The sequence below is a fragment of the Hyaena hyaena genome, unplaced genomic scaffold (assembly GCF_003009895.1).
Source record: "Hyaena hyaena isolate Hyena2069 unplaced genomic scaffold, ASM300989v1 scaffold_208, whole genome shotgun sequence".
NCBI lineage: Eukaryota > Metazoa > Chordata > Mammalia > Carnivora > Hyaenidae > Hyaena > Hyaena hyaena.
The window spans coordinates 887,216-903,773 of NW_024080839.1; positions in this window are offsets into that span (position 1 = coordinate 887,216).

Consider the following 16,558-nt stretch of genomic DNA (forward strand, 5'->3'; position numbering starts at 1 on the left):
TTATAAAGGCTGATTTTTTTTTTTTTTTTTTTTTTTTTAGTGAGAGAGAGAGAGTGCTTGAGCAGGGGAGAGGGTAAAGAGGAGAGAATCTCAAGAAGGCTCCAAGCTGAGCTTGGACCCCACAACCCTGGGATCACGATCTGAGTGAGCAAAAATCAAGAGTCGGATGCTCAACTGACTGAGCCACTCAGGTGCCTCTTGTTCATAAAGCAATTATTCAGATTTATTCAAAGAATTTCCAATTCTGGGAACTAATTAACCCAAAGAGAGCAGAGAAAGAGGAAAACATATAAAACAAAGTAGGAGGTGATATTTATATTTCTATGGCTAAAATATGACTTCATCACTGGTATATCTTGTCAGAATGTAATACGCTCTTTAAAAGAAAATAAAGGGGGCACCTGGGTGGTTCAGTCGGCTACGCGTCTGACTTTAGCTCAGGTCACAATCTCACAGCTCATGAGTTTGAATTCCACATTGGACCCTGTGCTGACAGTTCAGAGCCTTGAACCTGCTTTGGATTCTGTGTCTGCCTCTCTCTCTGCCCCTCCCGTGAGTGCATTCTGTGTGTGTGTGTGTGTGTGTGTGTGTGTGTGTCTGCCTCTCTCTCTGCCCCTCCCCTGAGTGCATTCTGTGTGTGTGTGTGTGTGTGTGTGTGTGTTCTTTCTCTCTCTAAAAATAAACGAACATTAAAAAAAAATTTTTTTAAGAGAATAAAGAGACAAAGATGATGGGGAGACAGGAATTTGGCCTCTGTCTTCACTGAAAGGGAAAAGAATGCAAGTCAAAAAGACAAAACTGGAAAAGGCTGACCCCGTCCTGCTGCTGCTGTGAATTGGTTAATGATAAGGACAAGGCCAAAAACACCAAAGCACCGCGATGACAAGAATAGCTCTGGTGGATTCTGTTTACACTCACTCTGAACGTTTCATCTTGAAACTTAACAGAAATTGAACCATATCAAAAGATTCAAATATAAACATTCTGTGGCAAGCATTTTTATAATAAAACATAAACATTTTTTAAAAAGAAAAACATCGTTACCGAGTAAGGATATGATTATCTGGGTGTGATTCAGTGTCTTCCCTGCAAAGCCAAATGTCTTAGTTTATGTTGCATAATTAACATGTTAAATAAATTTTGTTAGATCCTTCTCTGTACTTCAGTTTAACTTTATGTAATATTGAAACCTTGACTATTAACTATCACTAGAATATTTTTGGCATGTAGATGTCAGTACTTAGCATATTATGGGCATCAATAAATGGTCAATACAGATTTGGTATTTTTGAAATATTAAACATATGTTTTTTTAAAATTCTTTGCATACACACCTAATTATTTTATCCTGCATCTTTAATTAGTTTTATTTTCTAAAATATAGGATTTTCTCTGAATTCTCAAAAAGATGCCTAGCATAGCACACATATAAGTAAAATGTGATAAATAAACATAAAATTTGTAATTAATAGATAAGGAATTTTTATGCTTTGTGTTTTCTATGCCCTAACATTTCAAATCACTTTCTCCCAGAGTAAGATTCTAAGGGAAAAAAACCTTACAGAAAATGATCTGAGAGTATTTTACGTAAAAAAAAAATATATATATATATGGCCTCTCCCCCACTTTAATTCTAATCTGTGCTGGCTGAGATGACCATGGACTTCTTTCCTTACCATATAGGCCATTTATACTGTTTTATTTTAACCTAGATTTATAGTACTTTTTTTAAAACCATTTTTTTCTTCCTACGATTTTCTCCCTTTGTTAATGTCTCTATCCAGTTCCAATTTTCTTATTCTTAAAATCTGATTCTTGGCTTTTTTTTTTCCTAGAAATGATTGGAAATACAGGTATATATCCAACTCAGAAGATATTTTATTTTGAATTCAAGACTTGAAATCTCCAAGCACATCTACCCATTCACCATTGCAGACATTTTGGTAGGTGTTGATTTTCCCCTAATATTTCTAAGTTTGTAATATACTAGAGTAAATTCTCCACTTAACAAAATGGTTAATTTAATTTTCTTTTCTTTTTTTACATTTCTTTAAATGTTTTTTTTTTTTTAAATTTCTGAGAGAGAGCGAGAGAGACTGCGTGAGCAGGGGAGGATCAGAGAGAGAGAGATATAGAATCTGAAACAGCCTCCAGGATCCGAGCTAGCTGATAGCACAGAGCCCGACGCAGGGTTCTAACCCACGAACCGTGAGATCATGACCTGAGCCAAAGTCAGATGCTTAACCGACTGAGCCACTCAGGTACGCCAGGTAATTTAATTTTCTGGAGAACATAAATTGTTTTTATAAACTTTAGCCCTTGGTGAAAGTGTTTATAAAATGTGTTTGTTATATTTTCATTTTGTTTTTCCTTTTTTTCCCTTTTTATTGTGGTATAATTGAGAACATTTATGTTAGCTTCAAGTGTACCACTTGGTAATTCAACATTTTTATTCATTGCAAAATAATCACCAAAATAAATCTCATTACCATCTCTTACCATAAAAAAGTTAACACAATATTATGGACTATATTCCTCATGCTGTGCATTATATCCCCATGACTTTTTTTTTTTTTAATGTTTTATTTATTTCTGAGAGAGAGAGAGAAAGAGAGTGTGAGCAGGGGAGGGTCAGAGAGAGAGAGGGAGATACAGAATCTGAAGCAGGCTCCAGACTCTGAGCTAGCTGTCAGCACAGGGCCCGATGTGGGGCTCGAACCCACGACCTATGAGATCATGACCTGAGCTGAAGTCGGACACTTAACCGTCTGAGCCACCCAGGTGCCCCTTCCCATGGCTTTTTTATTTTACTACTGGGAGTTTGTACTTCTTGATCTCCATCACCCATATCTCCCCCCAGCAGTCTTCTTTCTCTTCTGCCACCCCCCAATCTGGTTTCTATATCTAGGAGTCTAGGCTTTGTCTTGCTCTGTTTTTTAGGTTCCACATACAAGTGAGATGATGTAGTATTTGTCTTCCTCTGTCTTATGTACTTCCTTTGCAGAATACCCTCAAGGTCCATCCATGTTGTCGCAAATGGTAAAATTTCATTCTTGTTAATAGCGGAGTAGTATTCCATTGCATATATAGGCCACATCTTCTTTATACATTCATCCATCAATGGACACTTTAGTTGTTTCCATATCTTAGTTACTGTAAATTCATGCTGTGACAAACATAAGGGTACATATATCTTTTCAATTTAGTATTTTCTTTTTCTTCAGATAGAAAACCCAACAGTGGAATTTCTTCATCATATGGTAGTTCTATTTTTAACTTTTTGAGGAATCTCCATACTGTTTTCCACAGTGGGTGCACAAATTTACATTCCCGCCAACAGTCTACAAGAATTTCTTTTTCTCTACATCCTCACCTAAACCTTATTTCTTGTCTTTTTTATAATAGCTGTTCTGACAGATGTGCGGTGATATTTCATTTATTTACCTGATGATTAGTGATATTGAGCATCTTTTCATGTGCCTATTGACCTTCATGTCTTATTTGGAAAAATGTCTGTTAAGATCTTCTGCTCATTTTAAAATTGTTTAAAAATTTTTTTTGTTATTGAATTGTCTGAATTTTTAAATATGTTTTGGATATTAACCCCTTATCAGGTATATGATTTGAAAATATCTTCTCCCTTTTGGTAGGTTGCCTTTTCCTTCTGCTGATGGTTTCCTTAGCTTTGCAGAAACTTTTCAGTTTGATACAGTCCAATTTATTTATTTTTGCTTTTGGAGCCAGGTTCCCCCCCCCCCCCAAAAAAAAAATCACTAATGCTGATGTCAAGGGGCCAACTGCCTGTTTTCTTCTGGGAGTTTTATGGTTTCAGGTCTTAACATTCAAGTCTTTAATCCATATTGAGTTAATTTTTGTAAATGGTGCAAGATAGTTGTCCAGTTTCATTCTTTCACATGTAGCTGTCCAGCTTTCACAACAATTATTAAAGAGTCTGTCCCTTTTTCTTTTATATATTCTTGCCTCCTCTGTCATAAATTAATTGACCATATATGTATGGATTTATTGCTGAGCTCTCTTTCCTAATTTATTGATATAAGTATCTGCTTTTATGCCAATATCACACTATTTTGATTGCTATACCATTGTAGTATCGTTTGAAATCAGGGAGTGTGATACCTCTGGCTTTGTTCTTTCTCAAGATTATTTTGGCTATTCAGAATCTTTTGTGGTTCCATATAAATTTTAGGACTGTTGATTTCTAGTCCTGTGAAAACTGCCATTGGAATTTTGATAAGGTCTGCATTGAATCTGTAGATTTCTTTGGGTGGTATAGACATTTAACAATATTTATACTTCCAATCCATGTGCATACAATATCATTTCATTTATTTGTAACTTCGTGAATTTCTTTCAAGTCCCAGTTTTCAGTGTACAGGTCTTTTACCTCCTTGGTTAAATTTATTCCTAGGTATTTTATTCTTTCTGATGCAGTTGTAAATGGTTGTTTTCTTGATTTCTCTCTCCTTTTTTTAATGGCTATTTAGTTTTGAGAGAGAGTGTGAGCAGGCGAGTGGCAGAGAAAGAAGGAGACAGAGGATCTAAATGAGCTCTGTGCCAACAGCAAGGAGCCTGATGCGGGGCTCAAAGTCACAAACCATGAGATCATGACTTGAGCTGAAGTCAGACACTTAACTGACTGAGCCACCCAGGTACCTCTCTGTCTTTTTTTTTTAATGTTTATTTTTGAGAAAGAGGGACAGAGGATCCAAAGCAGGCTCTGCAGTGATTGCAGAGAACCTGATGTGAGACTCAAACTCATGAGCCATGAGGTCATGACCGGAGCCAAGGTCAGATGCTTAACCAACTGAGCTACTCAGGCACCTCTTGATTTCTCTTTCTGATAGTCCATTATTAGTGTATAGAAATGCAAGAGATTTTTGTGTATTAATTTTGTATCCTGAAATTTTACTGAATTCATTAATTATTCTTAACAGTTTTTTGGTCCTGTCTTTAGGGTTTCTATATATAGTATTATATCATCTGCAAATACTGAAAGTTTTGCTTCTTCCAGAGGGGCACCTGGCTGGCTCAGTCAGAAGAGCATGTGACTCTTGATCTCAGGATTGTTAGTCTGAGTTCCATGTTGGGTGTAGAGATTACTTAAAAATTAAAAAGTGCAGAGGGCTGCCTGGGCGGCTCAGTCAGTTGAGTGGCTGACTTCCGCTCAGGTCATGATCTCATGGTTTGTGAGTTTGAGCCCCATTTTGGGCTCTGTGCTGACAGCTCAGAGCCTGGAGCCTGCTACAGATTCTGTGTCTCCCTCACTCACATTCTGTCTCTCTCTTTCTCTCAAAAATAAACATTAAAAATTAAAAAAAATTTTTTTTTATGTTTTATTTATTTTTTATTGAGAGAGAGAGACAGCGTGAGCAGGGGAGGGGCAGAGAGAGAGGGAGACACAGAATCGGAAGACAGGCTCCAGGCTCTGAGCTGTCAGCACAGAGCCCGACATGGGGTTCTAACCCACGAAATGTGAGATCAAGACCTGAGCCAAAGTCGGAAGCTTAACCAACTGAGCCACCCAGGCGCCGCTAAAAAAATTTTTAATTAAAAAGTGGGGAGAGTGGGCATTCTTGTTTTATTTCTCATATAATATACATATTAAAGTAAATAATATATTTATTTATAATATATATTTATTTATATTTCTATAAATATAAATATATTTATATTATAAATAAATTTATATTTCTATAAATAAATACATACTTGTTTCTCATATAATATATATATTAAAGGAAAAAGCTTTCTCTTTTTACCATTAAGTATAATATTACCTGTGTATTTGTCATATATGGTCTTTATTAGGTCGAGGTACATTCCCTCTATACTGATTTTGTTGTTTTTTGAATCATAAATGAAGGTTGAATTTTGTCAAATGCTTTCTCAATGTTTACTGAGATGATTATATGATTTTAATCTTTCATTTATTTTTATTTTTCATCTTCTTAAATGTTTATTTATTTGGGGCAACTGGGTGGCTCAGTGGGTTGAGTGCTCAAGTTCAGCTCAGGCATGATCTCACAGTTCATGAGTTCGAGCCCCACAGGGGCTCGCTGCTGTCAGAGCAGAGCCTGCTTAGGATTCCCTGTCCCTGTCTCTCTGTCTTTCTCCTGCTCATATTCTTTCTCTCAAAAATAAATAAAACACTTTTAGGGGCGCCTGGGTGGCTTAGTCGGTTAAGCGTCCGACTTTCGCTTAGGTCATGATCTCGCAGTTCGTGGGTTCAAGCCCCGCGTCGGGCTCTGTGCTGACTGCCAGCTCAGAGCCTGGAGCCTGTTTCAGTCTGTGACTCCCTCTCTCTGACCCTCCCCTGCTCACACTGTCTCTCTCTCTCTCCTAGAAATAAATAAAACATTAAAAAAAAAATTAAAAAAAATAAAACACTTTTAAAAACCACTGTAAATAGTTAGTTAGTTAGTTATTTTGAGAGAGAGAGAGAGAGAGAGAATCCCAAGTAGGCTCCAGAAGAATCCCAAACCCGACATGGGTCTAGATCCCATGACTGTGAGATCATGACCTGAGCCAGAATCAAGAGTAGGATGCGAAACCAACTGAGCCACCCATGTGCCCCAAAGGCTGATGTTTTCTTCTTGATTTCTTATAGAAATAATTTATCCATTGATGTAAGTGGAATGTGAAGGTCACCTACTATTACTGTATTGTTGTCAATTTCTCCCTTTTGGTTCATTAACATTTGCTTTATATATTTTAGTGGTCCTATATTGGCTGCATATGTATTTATAAATGTTATATCTTTTTGCTAGATTGACCCTTTTATCATTATATAGTATCCCTCCTTATCTTTTATTACAGCCTTTGCTTTAAAATCTGTTTTGTCTGGAGGCACCTGGCTGGTTCAGTCAGTAGAGCATGTGACTCTTGATCTCAGGGTCATGAGTTCAAGCCCCATGTTGGGTGTGGAGCCTACTTAAAAAAAATAAAAAATAAAGTCTATTTTGTCTGATACAAGTATAGCTGTACCAGTTTTCTTTTTGTTTCCATTAGTATGGAATATCTTTTTCTATCCCTTCATTTTCAATCTGTGTGTGTTTTTACTTTCTGAAGTAAGTCTCTTGTAAGCCGTATATAGATGTGTCTTGTTTATTTATTAATTCAGCCACCCATTCATTTTGAGTGAACTTGATCCAATTACATTTAAAGTGATTATTGGTAGGTATGTATTTATTGCCTTTTTTTGTTTCTGGCTGTTTTTATAGTTCCTCTCTGTTCCATTCTTTGTTTCTTTCTTCCCTTGTGGTTTAATAACTTCCTTTAGTGTTATGTTTAGATTACTTTTTTATTTTCTTTGGTGTATTTTCTGTAAGTTTTTGCTTCATGTTTACTGTGAGGTTCACATATATCATCCTAAGTATGTTATAATCTATGTTAAGTGGATAGCAACTTAAATTTGAACACATTCTAAAACTGCACAATTTTAGTCCTTTCCCCTCAACATTTTGTTTTTGACATCACATTTTACATCTTTGTATTTTATGTATCCTTTAACTATTGTAGTTTAATTTTACTACTTTATTTTTGGTTTTTTTTTTTTTTTATATTTTAGAAAGAAAGTGCAAGTGAAAGAGAGGGGCAGAGGGAGAGAGAATCTTAAGCAGGCTCCGTGCTGAGCATGGAGCAAGGTCAACATGGAGCCTGACATGGGGCTCAATCTCATGACCCTGGATCATGACCTCAGCCGAAATCAAGAGTCAGATGCTCAACCATCTGAGCCACCCAGGTGCCCCACCACTTTTGTCTTTTAACTTTCATAGTAATTTTATAAGTATTTAATATATTACCTTTGTATGTATTTGTCTTTTACAGTGAGATTTTTACTTTCATATGTTTTCTTGTATTCATTAGTGCTACTTCTTTTCAGATTCAAGATATCTCCTTAATGAGGCACCTGGGTGTCTCAGTCGGTTAAGCATCCAACTCTTGATCTCAGCTCAGGTCTTGATCTCAGGATCATGAGTTCAAGCCTCATGTTGGGCTTTGTGCTGGGCATGAAGCCTGCTTAAAAAAGAAAAAAAACAATGCGGGGTGCCTGGGTGGCTCAGTCAGTTAAGCATTCGACTTTAGTTAGGTCATGATCTCACAGTTTGTGGGCTCAAGCCCCACATCAGGCTCTGTGCTGGCAGCTCAGAGCCTGGAGCCTGCTTTGGATTCTGTGTCTTCCTTTCTCTCTGCCCCTCCCCCACTCACACTCTGTTTCTCTTTCTCTCTCAAAAATAAACATTAAAAAAAGAAAAAAGAAATCTCCTTAACATTTCTTGTAAGGCTGGTTTAGTAGTGATGAACTCCTTTAGTTTTTGCTTGTCTGGAAAACTCTTATCTCACCTTCTCTTCTAAATGATAATCTTGCTGGTAGAGTATTCTTGGTTCAAAGTTTTTTCCTTTAGCTCTTTGAATATGTCATGCTTCTTCCCTCTGGCCAGCAGTGTTTCTGCTGAGAAATCTGCAGATAGTTTTATAGGGTTTCACATGAGCACAACAATTTGTTTTTCTCTGGCTGCTTTTAAGAGTCTCTCCTTATCTTTAACTTTTGTTATTTTAATTATGTGTCTTAGTGTAGATCCCTTTGGATTATTTTATTTGGAACTCTCTGAGTTGATTCCTGAATTTGGATGTTTTCTTTCATAGGTTAGGGAAGTTTTCTGCCCCTTTGTCTCTCTCTCTTCTCCTTCTGGGACCCCTATAATGTGGATCTTATTCCACTTTGCTGTTGCCCCATAGTTTTCTTTTTTTTTCTTTTTTTTTTAATGTTTATTTATTTTTGAGAGCAAGACAGAATGCAAGAGGGCTGGTGGGGGAGGGGGGCGGCAGAGAGAAAGGAAGACACAGAAAGCAAAGCAGGTTCCAGGCTCTGAGCTGTCAGTACAGAGCCTGACGCGGGGCTCAAACTCAGAAACCTCAAAATCATGACCTGAGCCGAAGTCAGAAGCTTAACTGCTTCACTGACTGAGCCACCCAGGTGCCCCTACCCCATAGGTTTCTTAAATTACTTGCATTATTTCTTTTTTTGTTGTTTTCTTTTTTGCTGCTCTGTCTGGGTAAATTCCTCTGCTTTGTCTTGGTACTTGCTGATTCACTCTACTCCATCCAGTTTGCTGTTGAATCCCTCTATAGATGTTTATTTTTCAATTCAGTTATTGTATTCTTCAGCTCTGCAACTTCTGTTGGTACTTTTAAAATATTTTTTCTCTCTTTCTTGAAGTTCTCACTATGTTCATTCTTCTTCCAAGTTCATTGAGCATCTATCATTATGACCATTACTTTGAATCTTTATAGGATAGATTACTTATCTTTGTATCACTAAGGTCTTTTTCTGAGGTTGTGTTTTGTTCTTTCATTCGCATCATACTTTTCAGTTTGCTTGACTCTGTTTACTTCCATATATGAGGCAAAATAACTGCCTCTCTCAGTCTTGAAGGAATACCCTTATATAGGTGATGAATGTTCTAGTTTAACTTTGCCCCAGTTCTTGGTTATCTCTGGACCCTTTGTGATCAATTACACTGCGGATTTATCCTTGATATGTCCTGTTGTTGAGGGTATGCCAAGATCCGTCAGTGTTCCAAGGGGGGGACCCTCATTTACCACCTAGTTTCAAGCTGACTGGAAGCCAAGCCCTCAGATAGTAGCTTTTTATTTAAGATTTTATTTTTGGGGCCCCCCGGGTGGCTCAGTCAGTTAATCGTTCAATTCTTGATTTCAGCTCAGGCCATGATCTCATGGTTCATGGGTTTGAGCCTCTCATCAGGCTCCACACTGGCAGTGAGGAGCCAGCTTGGGATTCTCTCTCCTCCTGCCCTTCCCCTGCTCTCTCTCTTTGTATCTCTCTCTCTTTCAAAATAAATAAACTTTAAAATAGGGTCTTTAAAAAAGGTTTTATTTTTAAGTAATCTCTACACCCAAGGTGAGACTCAAACTCACAACCCTGAGATCAAGAGTGGCGTGCTCTACGGAAGGAGCCAGGAGGCGCCCCAGTAGCAGTTTTTAAAGGAAGCAAAGGTGTATGTCCTGTGGGGCTGCAACCGTAATCCCTGCTGGCCTCAGGACCAGGTGATGAGGAGGTGTTCCCTGGGTGACAGCTGCAAAAATTGGGACTCCAAACGGGCGTGTAAGCTCCCTTCTGGGACGTGTTGTTGAGCTATAGTGAGGCCAAAGGAGCATGGAGGATGGCGTCCCCCTGCTTACATTCTCTGGGAACACCTACACAGCCTCTACATGTTTCAAAAGCCTAATGCCCGTCCCTCAGGCCACAGCTCCATGCTAAATAAATAGGCCTTTTTCATAAGACTGGGGTTGTGTTTCAGTTTGCTGCCTATGCAGCGCCTGGGGGGAGGGAGGGTGGCCAGCCAAGAACTGTCTTTCTGATCATTACATTCCTGTGGAGCCCAGGAATGCCAGCCCCTTGGGCCACCAGGGCCAGGTGATCAAGAGGCATCCCCTGTATGTATCGCACACACCCACTAGCTTTGGCTAGGCAGCTGGGCAGGGTAAAGATTTGGGGCTATACTCGCCGGCATCCGAAAGGCAGCAGGAAATGTCTTGACTACACACAGCCGGCGGGTTTCAGGAACCCCGTGGGAGAGTGCCTTGTCGCGTGCTTGCGCCAGTGTTAGAACGGGACAAAGCCACAACTATTTGTTTGCCCAACCTGGCCAGAGAGCAGGGTGTGCCGCCACCAGCCCCCCCCCCCCCCCCCGGGCCTCAGCAAGGCAGTAGCCTAGTGTCACTGCTGCTCACTTCTGCCTGCGTCAGCAAGGCAGCAGGAGGGTGATGCCTTGCAGCGCTTGCCACCTGTGCCAGGAGAGCTGGACAGGGCGGCACCGGCCATCCACCAGCACCTCCATCTCTTGGGAGAGGGGTGGGATCAGCTGGTCCCTGCCCCTCCAGCAGATGCCTTTATATTAGCAAATGAATCTCCTTCACATACAGACCAGGCCCTTTTCAGCCTGCTGTTCCGTCACTGGGTCTCAGGGCAGGTGAGCCCTTTAAAAAAAGATAATCTCAGGGCACCGGGTGGCTCCGTCGGTTAAGCCTCCGACTTTGGCTCAGGTCATGATCTCACGGTTCCGTGGGTTCAAGCCCCACGTCAGGCTCTGTGCTGACAGCTAGCTCAGAGCCTGGAGCCTGTTTCAGATTCTGTGTCTCCCTCTCTCTCTGACCCTCCCCTGCTCATGCTATCTCTCAAAAATCTCAATTGCCTCGAGCACTTTGAGTCCCTTGGACATCAGCCCTGTTTGTTTACTAAGGCAGATGCTTCGAGGGCTCACCTCCCCGGTGCAGATCCCAGGGGCTGGGGTGCCTGATGGAGAATTCCAACCCCACTCTCCTCGGGGAGAAGCACCGCACAGGTGAGATCCCCGGCCTCGTGTGTCCCTGAGCTGGGATTGAGGTTTTTGGCAAGATTGTATCTCTACCTCTCCTACTCGTCTTTCTATTCTTTTTTGTGGAGAAGCAGTTCATCTACTTCTCAGATCTTTTTCAGGGAGAAATGACGCAGATGTAGCTGTAGGTTTGGCGTTCTGGCGGGGAGGAGGTGCGTGCAGGATCATCCTGTTCTGTCATCTTGCCACAACTGGTATATTTTCAAATGGAGGTTTTTGAAAGTAGAGTAGAATGAACAATCTATCTTTCGGGGGTGTGCGCGCATGTGTGTGTGTGTGTGCCCGCGTGTGGCCAAAAATACATAACATAAAATTTGCCATCTTAACCTTTTAAAAAACAAGTTTTGGGGCACCAGGGTGTCTCAGTTGGTTAAGCATCAAACTTTGTTTCAGGCCATGATCTCACAGTTCATGGGTTCAAGCCCTGAGCTGTCAGCTCAGAGCCTGGAGCCTGCTTCAGATTCTGTGTCTTCCCTGCTCTTTGCCCCTCCCCCACTCACATTTTCTTTTTCTCTCTCTCAAAAATAAATAAACATTAAAACAAATTTTTTTAAACATTAAAAAAATTAAATAGTTTTTTATGTGGGTATTTGAGGACTTTGAAGAGTTTTAAGATCAGAATGCAAAATGGATTCACAGAATTGTATTGCTGGAAGGGGCTTAGAAGCTATTATTTAAATCTCTTCATTTTATGAGAGTCATGCAGTTTATTAATCTTGTAAATTAAGTACCAACTATGCTAGATTCCTGGAGACACATGTTACTGAGACACATCTCCTGCTTCCCAATATGCTTATGTTCAGATAGTCACAGAGAGTCTATCAAGAGCTGTCATCTTTCTTGTAGGCTCCCAGATTAGGTGACTGGGTATCGTCTCTTGAGTTTTCCTTCTCTGAATTTTGTCAGCCATTCTTCTTTGTCCCCACCGCCACAACTCTAAGCCAAGTTCAGTTGACAAGGAAGGAGCATTCTAAAAAATGAATGAGGGTTTATGTTATAGAATGGAGCTTCAGAGTCACAATTGAATTTATACAAGAAACCTATAACAGCTTCTTCTACTAAAACAAATTCTGTGTTTACCTTTTATTTTTTTAAATGTTTTAAAAAAAATTTTTATTTTACTTATTTTGAGAGAGAGAAACAAAATACATTCACACATACAAGCAGGGAGAGAGATAATGACATCTGACTTCGGATTCTCTGTCTCCTCTTTCTTTGTCCCTCCCCAGCTCTCTCTGTCTCTTTGTCTCTCTCTCTCTCTCTCTCAAAAATAAATAAACATTTAAAAATATTTTTAAATGTTTATTATTGAGAAAGAGAGCATGAGCGGGGGAAAGGGGCAAGGCAGGTTTTACAAACAGCTGAAAGGGTTCATGGGAGGAAGAGATGAGGTTAGTCCTTGTTGATGAAAAACAAATGCTACACTAAGGAATTTGGACTTTATTCTTAGGCAAAAAAGAGCAAAAAAAAAAAAAAAGAGAGAGAGAGAGAAAATTGAAGGAATAATCTTTAGGAGGATGGACTTAGTAGCAATATGAAAAAGTAAATAAAATTGGAGGCTGAGGAGATCAGTACATAATGGGCCAGGATGAGGTTAATAAGAGTCTGAACAGGAACAGTGGCAATGGAAAGAAAGGAGATGATAGATGTGAGATACTCAGAAAATATCTGTCTAGGATGAAATAATGGGAAATCAGTTAAAGAAAAGTCATATTAGGGGCTCCTTGGTGGCTCAGTCGGTTAAGCATCAACTTTGGCTCAGGTCATGATCTCACGGTTCATGGGTTTGAGCCCCACATCAGGCCCTGTCCTGACAGCTCAGAGCCTGGAGTCTGCTTTGGATTCTGTGTCTCCCTCTCTCTCCACCCCTCCGCCATTCACGCTCTGTCTCTCTCTTTCTCAAAAAATAAATAAACATTAAAAAAAAAGAAATGTCATATTAGGGGTGCCTGACTGGCTCAATTGATTGAATGTCATCTTCTTGATTTTGGCTCAGGTCATGATCTCAGGATCGTGGGATCGAGCCCCACATTGGGCTCTGTGCTGAGTGTAGAGTCTCCTTGGGACTCTCTCTCTCTCTCTTTCTCTCTCCCTCTTCCTCCTCCTTCTCCTTCACTTGTACTCTCTCTCTCACACTCTAAAATAAAAAACATATATATTTAAAAAATATCATATTCAAAGACAGATTATGTCAAAGGAAAAACAAATCTGAGACAATTATGCAGTGGGGGTGGGGCTGCTACAATAAGGAGGACCCTGTCATCATAACACTTGCAAGCATCTCAAAAGTTGGGCAAGGGTTTTTCTTTTATACAGCAAATGAACAAAGGTAGAGAGAACCGGGTATGGGGACAGGAGATGGAGAGAATTTTTTACTAAGAGACCAGCCTCCTTCCAGGGACTTGCCCTTGAGGAGGGACTGGCTGTGTGCCAACTCAGGCTCAGGGTGGGCCGAAGTTCAGGATCCTGGGGGAAGGAAAGAAACTTAACCAAAGTTTGGTTAATATCATTTTGTTCCTTTTGATCAGTAAGGACACAATTAGTTCAGCTAGTCAGTCACTCGTGAAGTAAAAAATGGGGATTTGTAGGGTCTGTGTCTGGCAGTGTTAGAGGTAAACGAAGCAGCCATCTTACCTGTCTTATGCCCCAAAGGGTGGTTCCTTGCAGTATTCGACTTTCAAAACAAGGGGAGAGGATTTCTTAACCTTCAGGTACAGTTCAACATTGTCAAATAAAGTAAGGAGGCATTACCTGATACTCAGATTACCAATGAGATATAAAAGTGTTAGTATTCTTTGACCCAAACCTATTTGCTTTTCATTTCAAAACCTACTCTGACACACCCACATCCAGTAACATAACAGACTCCAGTAGAGTTTACCCTCCCCAACCCCCCTGCACTGCTACCTGAAAGTAGAGACTGTTCCTTATGAAAACTTTCATAACCCAAAATGGCATAAAATGAAAGTCTTGTTTTGATTTCATTCAGTTAGCAAAGATAGATACTATTGTAGGTCTTTCATAGAAGTGGACTGGCATGTATAGACTTTCAAAAAGTGAGATATACCTATATTTTAAGATTCGTTTGGGGGTGCCTGGGTGGCTCAGTCGGTTAAACGTCTGGCTTTGGCTCAGGTCATAATCTCGCAGTTTGTGAGTTCGAGCCCAGTGTCGAGCTCTGTACTGACTGCTCAGAGCCTGTAGCTTGCTTCAGATTCTGCGTCTCCCTCTCTCTGCCCCTCCCATGCTCATGCTCTTCTGTCTCTCAATAATAAATATAAAGGTTAAAAAAAAATTTTTTTAAAGATTCATTTGGAGCATGGCCATTCCATTGTTTTCAAAGCTATTATTACAGTTTAATACCCTGGGCTAAAGTTTAATACCTTTAATACCCTTATTCTTACCTAGTAAGAATAAAAGTGGTTGCCAGACACTAAAATTATTCCTGAAAGGTGAACTGCAATTGGAAGATTGTAGGCTTTGAACCTGTAGTTTGAACATTACATACGCATTGCATACGCATTGCGTTGAAATACACAATAAGCGTATTTATTTATTCTGAGAGAGAGAATGTGTGTGTGAGCAGGGAAAAGACAGAGAGAGAGGGAGAGAGAGAATCCCAAGCAGCCTCCACACTGACAGTGTGATGCCTGATGTGGGGCTCAAGCTTATGAACCATGAGATTGTGATTCAAGCTGAGATCAAGAATCAGGTGCTTAACTGACTGAGCCACCCAGGCATCCCTGAACATTGCAGTTTTAATTATTGCTAATTCAGCATAACAAGGAAAATTGGCATGAAACAACCTTAGATTTTCGCAGTGTGAGGCTAGAAAAAGCTGACATTTTAACCATCAAGTCAAGAGACAGAGATCATAGCCACTTATGGAGACTCTCCTAGGCCAAGCCTGAGTCGGACCCCTTGAGCTCTCTTCTCAGCTAGGCTCAACCTTGGGCTCTGTGCTTGGCAGCTTAGTCCAATCATAGCAAGAATTGTGATTAGTCAGTTTAGTGAAAACTCTCCCACCGTTGGTATTTGATTATCCTCAATATTGGATAAATTCCTCATCCTGCACCCTTTGCTATCTTATTCCTGCCTTCAGCAAGAATCCTTGGTGAGTTAATCTGGCAAGAATCCCTTTTACCGCTGACATTTGTTCTTAGTAAATTTCCATCCACTGACCTGTATCCTGCTCTACTTGTCCTTGTACTCAAGGTTGAGCCCACTGCAGCTCAACCTACTACAAAACTTTCATGCAGCGGACCTTTTGAGAAGATGTCCCTAAAGTCCACTAAAGATTAGTATTCAGAATAAATATAAGATAGCGAATTAATAAGACAAACTAATACAAAAAACCGGAAGACACAGATAGGCATTTCATCAAAGAAGAAACTACTGGCTAATAACCATATAAAAATTTATTCCAACTCTAATCAGGGAAATGAAAATTGAAGCCCAACAAAGATACCATTTCACAGCATCCAGACTGACCAAAATGTGAAGTCAGCTAATATCAGGTATTGGGAAGAATATGTGGGGCAGTCAGAGCATGGATACATTGCTGGTAGGTATCTAAAGTGCTACAACCATTTTGGAAAGTAAGTTGGCATTTTCTAGAAAAAGAGATCACAAGTATAGCCCACATCCCACCATTTCCACTCCTAAATACAGCTCAAGGCATCTCTTGCACATGTGCCGGAGAAGCACATACAAAAGTGTTCATAAAAGCATGTTTGTGATTTTGCTAAAACTGGGAAACCCAAGTGTAAAATAACTTCAGTAAAATAGATGAATTGCTAAGTGTTCCCGGAGTGGAATACCTACAAAGCAGTGAAAACTAATTAACTTATTTCTATATGTTGACAGCGATGATTCTCAATATACACACACACAGTATAATTTCATTTGTATAGATTAAAGAAATGTAAACCCAAATAATGAATATTTGCCTCTCAGGCAACTGGAGAAGGACACAAAGTGATTTTCTGTTTCTTGATCTGGGGGGTAGTGTATAGATGTTCCTTTTGTTAGTAGTCTCTAAATCGTGCAGATACATTTTTAGCCTTTTGTATACATGATGCATTCCAAGATAAATGAAAAGAAAATTTTAAAAATTGGTGCCCTTGTGTTGGAGTTGT